A 12,438-nucleotide genomic window follows, 5' to 3' on the forward strand; every position below is an offset into this window, starting at 1 on the left:
TAGTTTTTCCTTTCCCTCTTTTCCTTTTCTCTTCCTCTCCACTCCTTTGTCTTTGGACCTTTTTTCCTGTTTCAAATTATCAGTTATTCATTTTAATCATTTTAAACCTTGTTTACACTATCAGTTTCTCATACTAGTGAAACTATTCGGTATTTACACGTGTGTCCTATTTATTTCGCTTATGAGTATGGCCTCGATATGCATCCATTTAGCTATAAATAACTCTCATTTTTCATTCTTTATGGCCAAGTAGTACTCCATTTTATAAAAAAAGCCACATCTTCTTTATCCAGTTTCCAATTGATGGGCACTTGGGCTGCTTCCAAGCTTTAGCTATTACAAACTGTGCCACTATGAACATGGGTGCACATATATCAATGTGGTATGATTCTTTTAATTCTTTTGGGAAGATACCCAGCAGGGGAATAGCTGGGTCATATGGGACCTCTAGTCCTAGTTCTTTGAGGTATCTCCATACTCATTTCCACAGTGGTTGCACCAGTCTGCACTCCCACCAACAATGGAGAAGGGTTCCTTTCTTCCCACACCCCCGCCAGCATTTGTTATTGGTTGATTTCATGGTAGCAGCCATTCTTTCTGGGGTGAGGTGGAATCTCAGTGTTGTTTTCATCTGCATCTCTCAAATGACCAGTGATGTTGAAGATTTTTTCATATATTTATTTGTTGCTTTTACTTCTTTGTCTGAGAAATGTCTGTTCATTTCAGATGCCCATTTTTGAATTGAGTCTTTGAATTTGGGGGGTCTGATTTTTTTTCAATTCTTTATATATTCTAGATAGTACTCCTTTGAGGTACAGCTGCTAAAAATTTTTTCCCCTATTGTAGGTTGTCTCTTAGCTCTGTTGGTGGTTTCTCTTGCAGTGCAGAAGCTTTTTAATAAGATGAGATCCCAGTTGTTGATTCTTTCTGCTAGTTCCCGTGCTGCTGAGGTTTTGTTCATGAAGTCTTTTCCTATGCCAATGTCTTCAAGAGTTCTATCTAACTTATCTTTCAGCAAGTTTAGTGTTTCTGTCTTAATATTTATATCTTTAATCCACTTTGATCTTAGTTTAGTGCATGGTGATAGGTATGGGTCTAGTTTTAATCTTTGGCAGGTTGAGATCCAGTTTTTCCAACACCATTTATTAAATAGACTATCTTTCCTCCAATGATGGTGGTTGGCTCCTTTGTCAAAGATGAGGTGGCTGAGCATATCTGGAGTTGTTTCTGGATCTTCTTATCTATCCCACTGATCCTCAGGTCTGTTCCTTTGCCAGGACCATGGTGATTTTATCACAGTAGCTTTGTAGTATAGTTTCAAGTTGGGGATTGTGATACCCCCAGCCATGTTAGAGTTTATTATTTTATAAGTAGTTACTTCCTAAAGTCCAGATGTTTGCTCAGAAAGTTGTGATTGAATTATATTGAGTCAAAAGAATAGTTTTCCCCCAGAGGGCAGGTAAAGAAGGATATTCCTGTAACTGCATTCATTTACTCACAGAAGGACAAGACTCTTATACTTACGTGACTACAGAATAGGAAAGCAGAATAATATCTTCAGTTACAGTGAGAGTGAGAGCTAGTTTAACTGCCAGGCCTTGAAGATTGTATACGTCCTTTTTTTTTAACTTATTAGATCAGTGAGTTAGTAGTAAACATATTCTGTTATAAAAGAAGTTCTCCTCAAACGCACAAGACATTGCTTTAGTAATGTCTTAATTACTTTTTTCTTGTTTCTGGGACAAAATACCTGACACACAAAGGTAAAGGAGGAAAGTTTTATTTAGCTTACAGTTAGTTGAGGTCATGATTGGCTGGCTGCAGGGCAGCATGGCATGGCACAGGGGTACAAAGTTTTTTAAAAAATTAGATTGGACATGGTGGCACACGCCTGTGATTCTAGCACTTGGGAGGCTGAGGCAGGAAGATCACTGCAAGTTCGAGGCCAGCATGTGCTACATAGACCTTGTCTCAAACCCTGACGCCCCCCAAAAGAAATTACTTAGTGATGGAAATCAGTAAGAAAAAGGACATGATAAGATTATTAGCTCATATTTTATATTTTATTAGACCATAACAAAAGTAGATAGAGAAATTAAATACAGAATACTTTGTAATTTTAAAAAAAGCAGATCAATAAATAGGAAAAATAGAAAATTAAATTTTAAAAAAACATTGAAATAAAAAAATCAATTTTTAATTGAAAAAATTAACCTGGCTTACTGTACTTTATACTTATTTGAGAATTGATTTCTCACTTTGTTTTTCCTCATTATAACTAAAAAAACAACATTGATAAATCTGGTTACTGGCCCTAACTAGTTTCAAGACATTTTCTCTATTTGGCCTTTAATAACTATCTTTTATCATTTGAGATAAAAAACAATTCTGTAAGTTTAATGCAGTTAAATTTTCTTGATTTTTACTTAAGTTCCAGGAAACAATTTGTGGCAACATTCAGAATTGGGACCCCAAAAATTTCCCTGAGGGGTGATGGTGAAGGGTCTGCAGTGTCTCCTTTCTTGCTCTGTGGTCCTCTGTCAGCAGTCCAGCAGGTCTGTGCCTCAAAGTACTGATCTGCATCTAGACAGTTTCTTGGCCCTTGTTCACAGGCTGCAGGCAAGAAGCCCTGGGTGCTGGGCAGCGCACAGGAAAGGCCCGAGGCCAAGCCTAGGGAGAAGGTCAGTCAGTGTACCTGGGAGGCCAGGGGCCTGAACTACCAATAGGTGAACTGAGATCCTGTGCAGGAAGGAGACAGAGGAAGTTGAAGGCTTCAGGAAGGGAGCAAATAGAGGCTAAGTACAATTCAGACTACAGTCTCCGCGAATCATCTGGAATGGGGTCATCCAGGTACTGCCTTTACTCTCTACACTATTTTCACACCTTCCCCCTCAGGGATGGGCAAAATACCTGCAACAGGAAGAACTGGCTTTGAAGTCTACTTCTGAATTTGACTGTTGTCTCCCTCTTCTTCTCTCCCTCTCTTGTCCTGCCCCCTCTTTCATACCCCTCCACCTTCTCTGTTTCTCTGAAGCCTGGCTTTCTCAACCTTCTTTACTCTGCCATCTTGCTAGGCCGGTGAAGGGAGGAGGTGAAGCAACAGTCTGTCTTGTCCCCACTAATGCGATTTCAACTTTGTGTCTCTTGAGATCTTGACAGAGAGGGCCAACTGGACCAGTAGCTCAAAAGTGCCCAGTCCTCCACCACGCCACCACCCTGGCTCATATTATGGGAAACTACAGTTGACTTTGCTTAAATTGTGTGTGGTTCATACTTATGATGAGTTCCACAGTGCCAAGGCACTTTCCATTCCTTCCAAATTCCCCTCAGTCTGTTCTTCCCACTGAGCCTGGTCATTTCCTGCAACGTTCAGTGGGTTTGCTGTCTAGACCCCTGGGCCTTCTTTCCCAGGAGAAGGCATATATTCCTCTTACGGTCCCACAGTTGATCCAGCCCTCTGAGTTACATCTGTGTATTCAAACCAGTGTTCACATTTTTTATTTGCATTAAAGCTAAAGAATTTATATTTTCACAAACAACCAGAATTTTTCTACTCTATCTGTTTCATGGGTTGTGTTACAGTATTTGTTTATTTGTTGCTAATTTTAACATGCTGTAACAACATTCCTTAAAGCTGACAATGCTGTATCGAATCCTTCTATTAAAATAAGACATTTACTCTACCTGCTTGTGTAAACGGAAATATGGATGTATAATTACGAAGGTGGTAATATTACTTTCAAATACATATACAACTGGGGAAGAAAGTATACCTACAAATTAAAACATTGCTAGAATTTAAATCTTAGGTGGGAAAAATTACAGGGACTATATAGTTATACAAAACAATTTTTTCTTAGTTTAAGTGGTTACATTAAATCTTTAGTCAGTTTTAGAGTAGATGACATGTTTATTTAAAATATTTATATTTCTAACAGGCTCTTATTTCATACAAAAGAAAAGCATAAGGAACTGGTTTCATTAAATGACAACATGTATGCATCATATGGCAAACATGAATCAAACAACTTTTTTTGCATATAAGAGAGATTTAACACTATGGATTATTTTGTGTTTTGTTGTGTTTGTTTTCATATATGTACTTATATTTGCTATGTTATATTTACTATTTAACTCATTTTGAGAATGCAGATGTCCTAATTCCATTCTATGGAAGTATTTCCAGAGCGTGAAGGGAATCCGTCCCTCACTTCCTTCTTCCTTTTTCCCTCTCTGCCTCTCTTCTTTCCTTCCTTTCCTTCATCCTTTCCTTATTAATTAAAGCATTTCTTTAAAATAAACTAGAATACTGAGCAGTGAGTTCTTAAGTAAAATAGAGCATCCTACCTTAATGAGAATTTCAGTGGTTTCTATCATAAAAGTCTTTTAATCCCCCTTCAATTCTAGTTACCTAATTTGATCTAGAAATTGTGACTATAGTGATTAAAAATGAAATTGTCGTATTTTCAATCTTTTTGAAGGCACATTCAAACAAATAAAATGGAATAAACAGCAACTATGTAATTCAAGCAAAAGCACTGTTTTTGCCTTAACCATTTAGATTTTATCTCTGTAAGGACCTGGATAAAACTGCTATTTCCCATTTTCTACAAGTGCATGTGTGTCCATGTGCCTGTGTGTAAGTGTGTGTGTATATATATTTTAAAACATAACCCCTCTTCCTTTGGAAACAAAGTAACTACAGTCTGCAGGGGAGTGGAATCTTCCCGAGTCGGTACAGTACTCCTTCCACAAGTCACTTGTACAAATCTTGGTCTGTGCCCTGTGATGTGTGTCTGACCTGTGATTTAGGAGAAATCTGTGAAACTTTAACCTCATGCTTAAGATTGGGATGCTCCCAAGTCATCCCAGACAGACATCTTAGCTGTATTATTCTCAGCTGTTTCTGAGATGGCTCTACCACAGTCACCTTTGGTAGCTTTAACACTGTCTATTTAATTTTCTAGTTGTCAGGGTGAAATATTTTCTAGTTCTTAGCCTGCTTATTCTAGTTTAGTCACACAGTATAAAAATTCAACTTGGTAAGCATTTGTTGAGGTAGCAGAGAGGAAAAAATATCTCCCAGTACTTTCTTTTCCATGTTTGCCTTGTAGCTAACCACTTTTTTTGGTGCTGTGGTTTGAACTCAAGGCCTTGAACAGGCTAAGCACATACTTCACTGAGCTACACTCATCCCATAGTTGATTGCTTTGAGAGGAGATATATTCCTCTGTCTATTTCCCTTCCCACTTATGTTATTTTTCATTTTTCTCTCTTTTCATAGTTGCTAAACACAGGTCCACTGGCTTTTCATTGAATGCCCAATCCCTAGCCTTGCCTTATTTCTTAGACTAGACCAAATTTAAAATATAAAGTACTTAAAAGGCCTCAAACTCATTCATCTTATCTCGGTGCTGCCCTGACCCATGGGCATTAGTGTTGTGTCTCCTCCACTGGTGGGCTGGCTCAGGACTCACTACATGACCATTGATCACTAAGTCTCCACATTGTGTCTTAAGTCCCTGAGGCTCTGAACCTCACCAAAGACTGCTTAAATCATCCTACCCAAAAATCCTAAAGTCCATCCCCCAACCCTAGAGCTGAAGCTGAGGCATTTACTAAGGTTCAACCTTCCCCATCATAACTTACTTAAAGGAACTTAGAAGCATCATCTACCTAGACTAGTGATTGTGAACCTTTTAGAACTGTCAGTGATATAAACAGCCCACTTTGGCACATGTGGTCCACCATCACTGAGCTAGACACTCCAACACTATTCCAACTTTCCTTTTTGGGAGGAGGAGGGTGAGGCATGGTCTCCCTATGTAGTTCATATTGCCCTTGAACTCACAGTGTAGCCTAGGCTGCCCTTGAACTTGGAGCGATCCTCCTGCCTCAGCCTCCCAAATGCTGGGATTATAGACCTGCCATGTTCCACCACGGCTTATATTCCACTTTCCTATTAGGACTTTGTTTAAAATTATCTGTGGCCTTCGATAGATTAGGGACAGCTGAACTTTTAGATCTGCTTTGTCCCAAGTATCTGCTTCATCATCAGTCAGATGTTGTCATCATTTCACTCCACCTCAGCCTGGGACCTGTCCTATCCACATAGGTAGGTCTAGTATAGTACCTAACTTCAGTCTCTCATCCCTAGGTGTCTTTGTGGCAGGAATGCCTGTGCTATATAATTACTGATCTAAAAAGCAGTGTTAGGAGGGAAAAAACAAGGCAGAGAACAATGTGTATAGCATATTAAATTTTGTAAAAATATGCAGGAGAAAAGAATGTACATATATTTGTAGATCCATTAAGAGAATATGGTCATTTACATTAAAAACTAGTAAAAATTTCCTGTGATAGCAGTAGGGGACAATGAACAGATAGGGGCACAAGCTTTTCACTATGTGCTTTTCATACTTTAAGTTTTGAACCATATAAAAACATTGCCTATTAATTTTTTGAAGATGAAGGGATAATTTAAGCTATATTATGATTAAAGTTAAATTAAAATGGTTTAGGAATACCTGCATAATTTTTGATTGATTTACTCTGAACTCTAATAGTTCTGATTGCTTTGTCATGGAGGGCTGCTGTCATTTTCTTTTACTTAAGGGGCCATTCTAACTTCATTGTGTTCATGCCTAAAAAGTCTTTTTTTTTTTTTTGTATTTTCCAACTTCTATTCATCCTTTAAAATCCTGCACAGGTAGCTCCTTCTGTGCGATCTCTGCCAAAGTTGTTCATTTTCCTGTATGTGCAGTGAGTTACCTTGAGCATACCTTGAACTCAGCGTTTACATAGCTGTTTATATCTCCTTTCTCACTAGACTAGGAGGCCCTTAGGGTCAGACTACATTTATATGCCTAGAACATTATTTATAAATTTTGCAGTAATGAATGCATCTACTCAAGAGTTAAAAAAAAAAAGCAGAGAACAACACTAGTCCAAATAGGCAGCTTTTCAACTCCAGTATGAATTTTATTTTTATTTAGGCTTTCAGTGGTAGAGCAGGAAATCTCACCAAATACATGTGTAAATAAGCCCCGTGTGGGCCCTGGAAAGACAGTGTGACAGTTTGTAGAGCATGACTGCACCCTTCTCCTCTAGCACTTGTGTTGTAGTGTCATCAAGATCCAGTTGAAAACAGCACTGTGGCTAGGGAAGCACTTTGTCTCCAAAAGAGCCTGATATCATCATTGGGTGTAGCAAGAGCTGTTTTTCCGTGCACATGAGGTTTCACAAGTGGGGCGTGCTAAATGCTGGAGGGTGTTGCTTTGGTAACCTAAATGTGTCATTACAAACAGTAGATTTGGTGTCCCCATTGTTTTACTCATAAGAGCTAAATATCTAATCTTGTAAGAAAAAAAAAAAAGAAGATTGATTGCCTAGTATAGCCAGCTTTGGAAAAATCCAGGTTATCTGTATCTACTTATGATATTTTCCATTTTAAAGTATCATGGTCACCAGGATGTAGTAGGAAAGCTCAGTAAACAATTTGTTTTTCTTTCTTTCCCAAGTATATGTGTTGTCTTCCTTTGAGGTAGTGATTATGGGTGCTATTTATTTACATATGTATAAATAAACATATAAATATATATCAGCCAGTCCATTTCCTGCATTAACTCAAACTAGGCCTTGTCTGTTATAGGTATGATTTTTTGTTATTTTTAAGAGCATGATTATTATTTTTCTTCCAAATTTGTATTTGCTCCCTGCCAGAAAATTCCCAGAAGTATTGAAACATACAAAATAAAGACTTAAAGTTCCTTTACACTGAGAGGTAACTAGTTTGGTATGTATCCTTTCGCATTTTTTTCCCATGCATTTATACAGTCATTCCATTTGTGGTTTTTTTAATTTTAATTTTTTTAAATCAGAAAGGATCAATGGCTGGGGTTGTAGCTTAGTGACAAAGCATTTACCTAGAGTATGTGGGGCCCTGGGTTCAATCTGTGGTATTGGAAATAAACCAGAAAGGCTCATATACTATATACAGTTTTCAACTTTTCTTTTTAATAAAGAAATCTTTGTGATCATCTTTCCACATTGCTACCTATACATATGCCTCTTTTAAATTGCTAATTGGTATTCCATATATGTAATATGATGGATATACTATCATAGTTTTCTATTTTTTACATACAGACATTTAAGTTGTACTTTTTACCTTAAACAATGCTGTATCTATGCTTTTTTTCTTTTTAGTTATTTCTGTTGGCTACATTCTTTAGAAGTGGAATTTCTGAATAAAAGCATGAGTATTTTAAAATGTTACAGATGCTGTCAAATTGCTCATATGATTTTTATCAACTGTATGAATGTTGTATGTAATCACTTTTTTTCAGTTTGCCAATCTGTTGGTATCTCATTATTTATGTTTGCAGTTCTTCAATTAAGAACAAAGTTGAACTCTTTCATGTTTTGGGCTTTTTTTTTTCTTTCCTGTTATTTGGGTTTTTGCATTGGCTTATCTTGCTGAAGATGCTGTGATAAAGTGATAATCCTTGATATTTAGAATTGGTAAAAGTTTTTTTAACATATGCAACATTTTATCTTCTTTGTACCCCACCTCCTTTCTCCTTTCTGGAAAATATGTTAGTTCTCTGCTTTGCAATCACCATATAATTTTGTTTTATGTTTGTGGAGGTGGAGGAGTTGTGTGTGGAAGGAGCTAAGTAATTGAAAGACCTAGAATTTTTCTCCTCCCTTGCTCTAAGAGGGGATATCAGAGATGGGAAGTAGGAGTGGGACTTTTGGAATAATATGTTTTGGTCACTCAACACGGTGGAATCTCAGAAGAGGAACTGAACTGCTCCTCTGACTCACCCCAGTTTCACTCCACCTGTTCAAATGAATTTCTTGGACACAAAATATTTACCACTTTCTTGGGCTTAAAGGATCAGAGAGTGAAAACATTGCAGTTGGTCCTTTGGGATTCTGTGTCCAGCTCCAGGGGAGATGAGTCCCTTTCTCCAGGGACACCTGGACGGCAACTCTCCTGACCAGCATGCCCATCTTGCTCTAAGGAATCACTAATGATTTTAAACCATGTAGCAGATACAAAGTTCTGTATAAGTAGTAATTACTGTTATTGTTCTCTGATGTCCTTAAATATCAAGCTGAATTCCTACCAGCTAATAACACTGAGGAGAAAATTAAAGCTCTGGTGACATCGTCCTCATAATAAAGAGGAGTCACTGGCCAGTGATGCTCATTTGTTTTCCTGAGGGCATTGAGAGAGGATCATATAATTTTGGCTGGAGAGACGAAAAGTTCAGGGTTTGTCTTCTTTTGAATCTATGAAGGGTCTTTCCTAATCATATTAGACTATTTATTTCTATTAGAAATCCCTTGTTGGGGATTCCCTTTTTTGTGAAGAACAAAGACCACTGCTGTCCCCCAACTGCCTTGGGGACTACAGAGAGGATATCCTGCTGCATATGTAGCTGCAGACACTACTCTCATCCTGTAATACTTACTGCTGTCTTTTGGAGAAAATCTGAAGGCTGATCCAATCCAGCACTTCCATGGGGGGTCGAACCTGCTGTGGGTGTGGCTGCGGCAGGTCTAATGGGTGTGCTAACCATCGAAGCAGAAGTGTTGACTCTCGGAATAGGCACTGTGACTCTCGGAATAGATATGAAAATTCCAGAAACAGGTACTGTGATTGGGATCTTGAGGTAAGTTCTTACTAAGTAAATCCTTCTGAGTCATTGATTTTTTTCCCCCCAGTATCTTTTGAATAGTGTTTGAATGTGAGGTACATGGTTGTGACTTGGTATCTATTATTATTATTAGGGATAGTTAACTAAATATTTCAGTCTCATATATTTGAAAGTATCCTGGCCACTATTAATATACTAATTTAGCTATATTCACTCATTCACTCATTCGTTGATATCCATTCTCTCTCTCTCTGTCTCCCCTGCTTCCCTTCCTTTTCCTCCATCCTCCTCCCCCCCTTCTTCCCCTGTCTCTCTGTATTAAACAATTTTTTTTTGGTTGCTTAGGACTTAATTAGCCAAGTAAATGCCAGTGAAGCTAGTTCCTGCTGGATATTGTTCTCTAAAACTAAGCCCTCTCTATATTAAGCTTTTCAGAGTTTCCAGTGTTGGGAGGGGGGAAAAAAGCTACTTTATATCTTCTCAAAAGCCACTTTCCTTTGGGCTCGACTTATTTGCAGTATACCAAGTTCTTATTTGAATCAGATAATAAAGTAATAAATCACATAAAGATAATTTGAGAAGTGGAATGATTCATTTCAGATTTTGAATCAGCAGCTTGGAATTGTCTTTTTTATACCAGCTTTGACAGATTATAAAATTGAGAGGCAACTGGATCTTTACCCTGATGGTTATTCACTATTCCCAATCCTTTTTTTGTAAAACCAGTTTTGTTTAGTATTAAATATTCTGTGCTACTCTATAAAATGTAAGGTGGCCCTCACTAGCAGCCTGAACTCACCTCTCATTCTCTCTTCTACACCTGTAATAGTATACATTTGCTTTGTTCTGTGTATGCTGGCTTTTAAGCTATTGGATGGATAGTCTAGAATGTATATAGACCTCATTTGTAGTGTACTTTAGGAAAAAAGCATACTCTAAACGTCTGATGTATTCTTTTTTTCCTCTCATGGTACGGATTAGAATTTAACTACTAATTTAATGAAATAGATAATGATTTTAAGAAATATAAATGTTTGTATATATATACATGTATTTGTGTGTGCATATATACATATATATACACATAAGCATACTTTTGAAAAACATCTAAGTGCTGAAGTGATAGTTGAAGACTGAATAAAATATTTGATGTTGGTAGTTCACTTAACACATCAGTCAAATGGACCCTTTTAGTTGTTTCTTGCATTCAAAGGATTTGGTATTTTAATTATTCATTTTATTCCCATGACCACTGATTTTACTATCATTTTTTCTTAGTAGGGCTTTGATTTCTCTATGCCATTGTGCCTAATGACTGTTTTGAAAGCTTTAGTCAAATACCATTTATAGAAAAGTAAAAGGTTCATGTCCTTTGCTGACCATAGGTTAATTATCAGCAACCAGGATATTTTTAATGATTTCCAATAAGAAACATGGAAGAAAATGTCCAGGAGAACATTGTGGGAGTGGGTGCTAAAATGTGTGCCTGGATAACTCTAGCAGATAACTCTAAATTTGTAGAGGCTTTGTGACAATTTGTGATTATGAGAGCTTTCTGTGATTATGACAAGAGTAAATGAGTTACTCCAAGGGCATCTGGGTCATCTCAGTACATATCAGATTATTTAACCCAATGATGGGGAACCTTTTAGAGACGAGTGCCCAAACTGCAACCCAAAATGCACTTATTTATCGCAAAGTGCCGACACTGCAATTAAACCTAAATACTGAGGTTTTAGTTTAGAAAAAACAACTCTACATTAATACCTTTTGTCTTAAAGGAAAAATGACATGCATGCCTTAGGTTTGCCATCACTGAAACCTAATGTCATGCTTGTTTTTAAAGGAAGACCTTGCTGAAAGTTAACATGCTATTCACCAAGATGATCTGAGTAAGAGCTGTAAGTCATGAGGGACTATTTTCCTCTTTCCTGTATTATAATTTATAATGAAGGTTGCCTAATTTAACAAAGTGAGAAAAGTTATCCCCCGCCCCCACTAGGGACCGAACTCAGGACCTTGTGCTTGCAAGGCAGGCGCAGTGCCACTGAGCTAAATCCCCAGCCCCAACTTAGGCTTTTTTGACGTTGACACTGAAACTTCTAATTTTGTTTTTCAAACCCAGGGCCTTTGCACTGAACTACATTTCCCAGCCCTCTTAAAATTTTTAAATTTTGAGACAGGATCTTGCGAAGTCACTAACTTGCCCAGGTCAGGATAGAACTTTCAGTCCTCCTCCTGCCTCAGCCTCCTAGAGTGAGATTATAGGCATGCACCATCATGTCCAGCTTGAAAATCCTAATTTAAAGCATCTCTCTGTTAATAATGGTGCCATTCAAAGCAGTGCCCTTGTATTCTTATCACCTTTGCCTAACTCCTAAAATAATACTTCTTTCAAGAGTTAATTTCTACTGCACAAGCGCAAGGACCTGAGTTCGATCCCCGGTACCAAAAAAAAAAAAAAAAGAGTTAATTTCTAGGAGTTTAGGAAACTTGGTGATTCACTCTAATATATGTTAATTCAAAATATTGAACCTTTTCAGATATTCCACAAAATACATTATAAAAATAAAATAATACTTTAAAAATATCTTCTTTGATTTTTCTATATTACTTTAAACCTATGCTAATCCAAACATCTGTTTATCTTTAAAATTCTAATTAAACATCTTATTTGTGAAGTTTCCCTGAGTTGCTAGTTGCTCTTATCTGACATTTCTTGTGTTTCATGGAATTTTGTAATATCCCAAGGAACTTCTCCATATTATTA

At 37.3% G+C, this 12,438-nt stretch overlaps 1 protein-coding gene across 2 annotated transcripts in view; it reads left to right on the forward strand.

The window, feature by feature from the left end:
- Crybg1 (crystallin beta-gamma domain containing 1) overlaps positions 1–12,438 on the forward strand; it is a 244,754-nt gene that overhangs the window by 124,153 nt on the left and 108,163 nt on the right. The gene's annotated exons all lie outside the window — the stretch shown is intronic.

This window comes from Heterocephalus glaber, unplaced genomic scaffold (genome assembly GCF_053883595.1).
Source record: "Heterocephalus glaber isolate CG9 unplaced genomic scaffold, H.glaber_assembly_v1.0 deba00000942, whole genome shotgun sequence".
Classification (NCBI taxonomy): Eukaryota; Metazoa; Chordata; class Mammalia; order Rodentia; family Bathyergidae; genus Heterocephalus; species Heterocephalus glaber.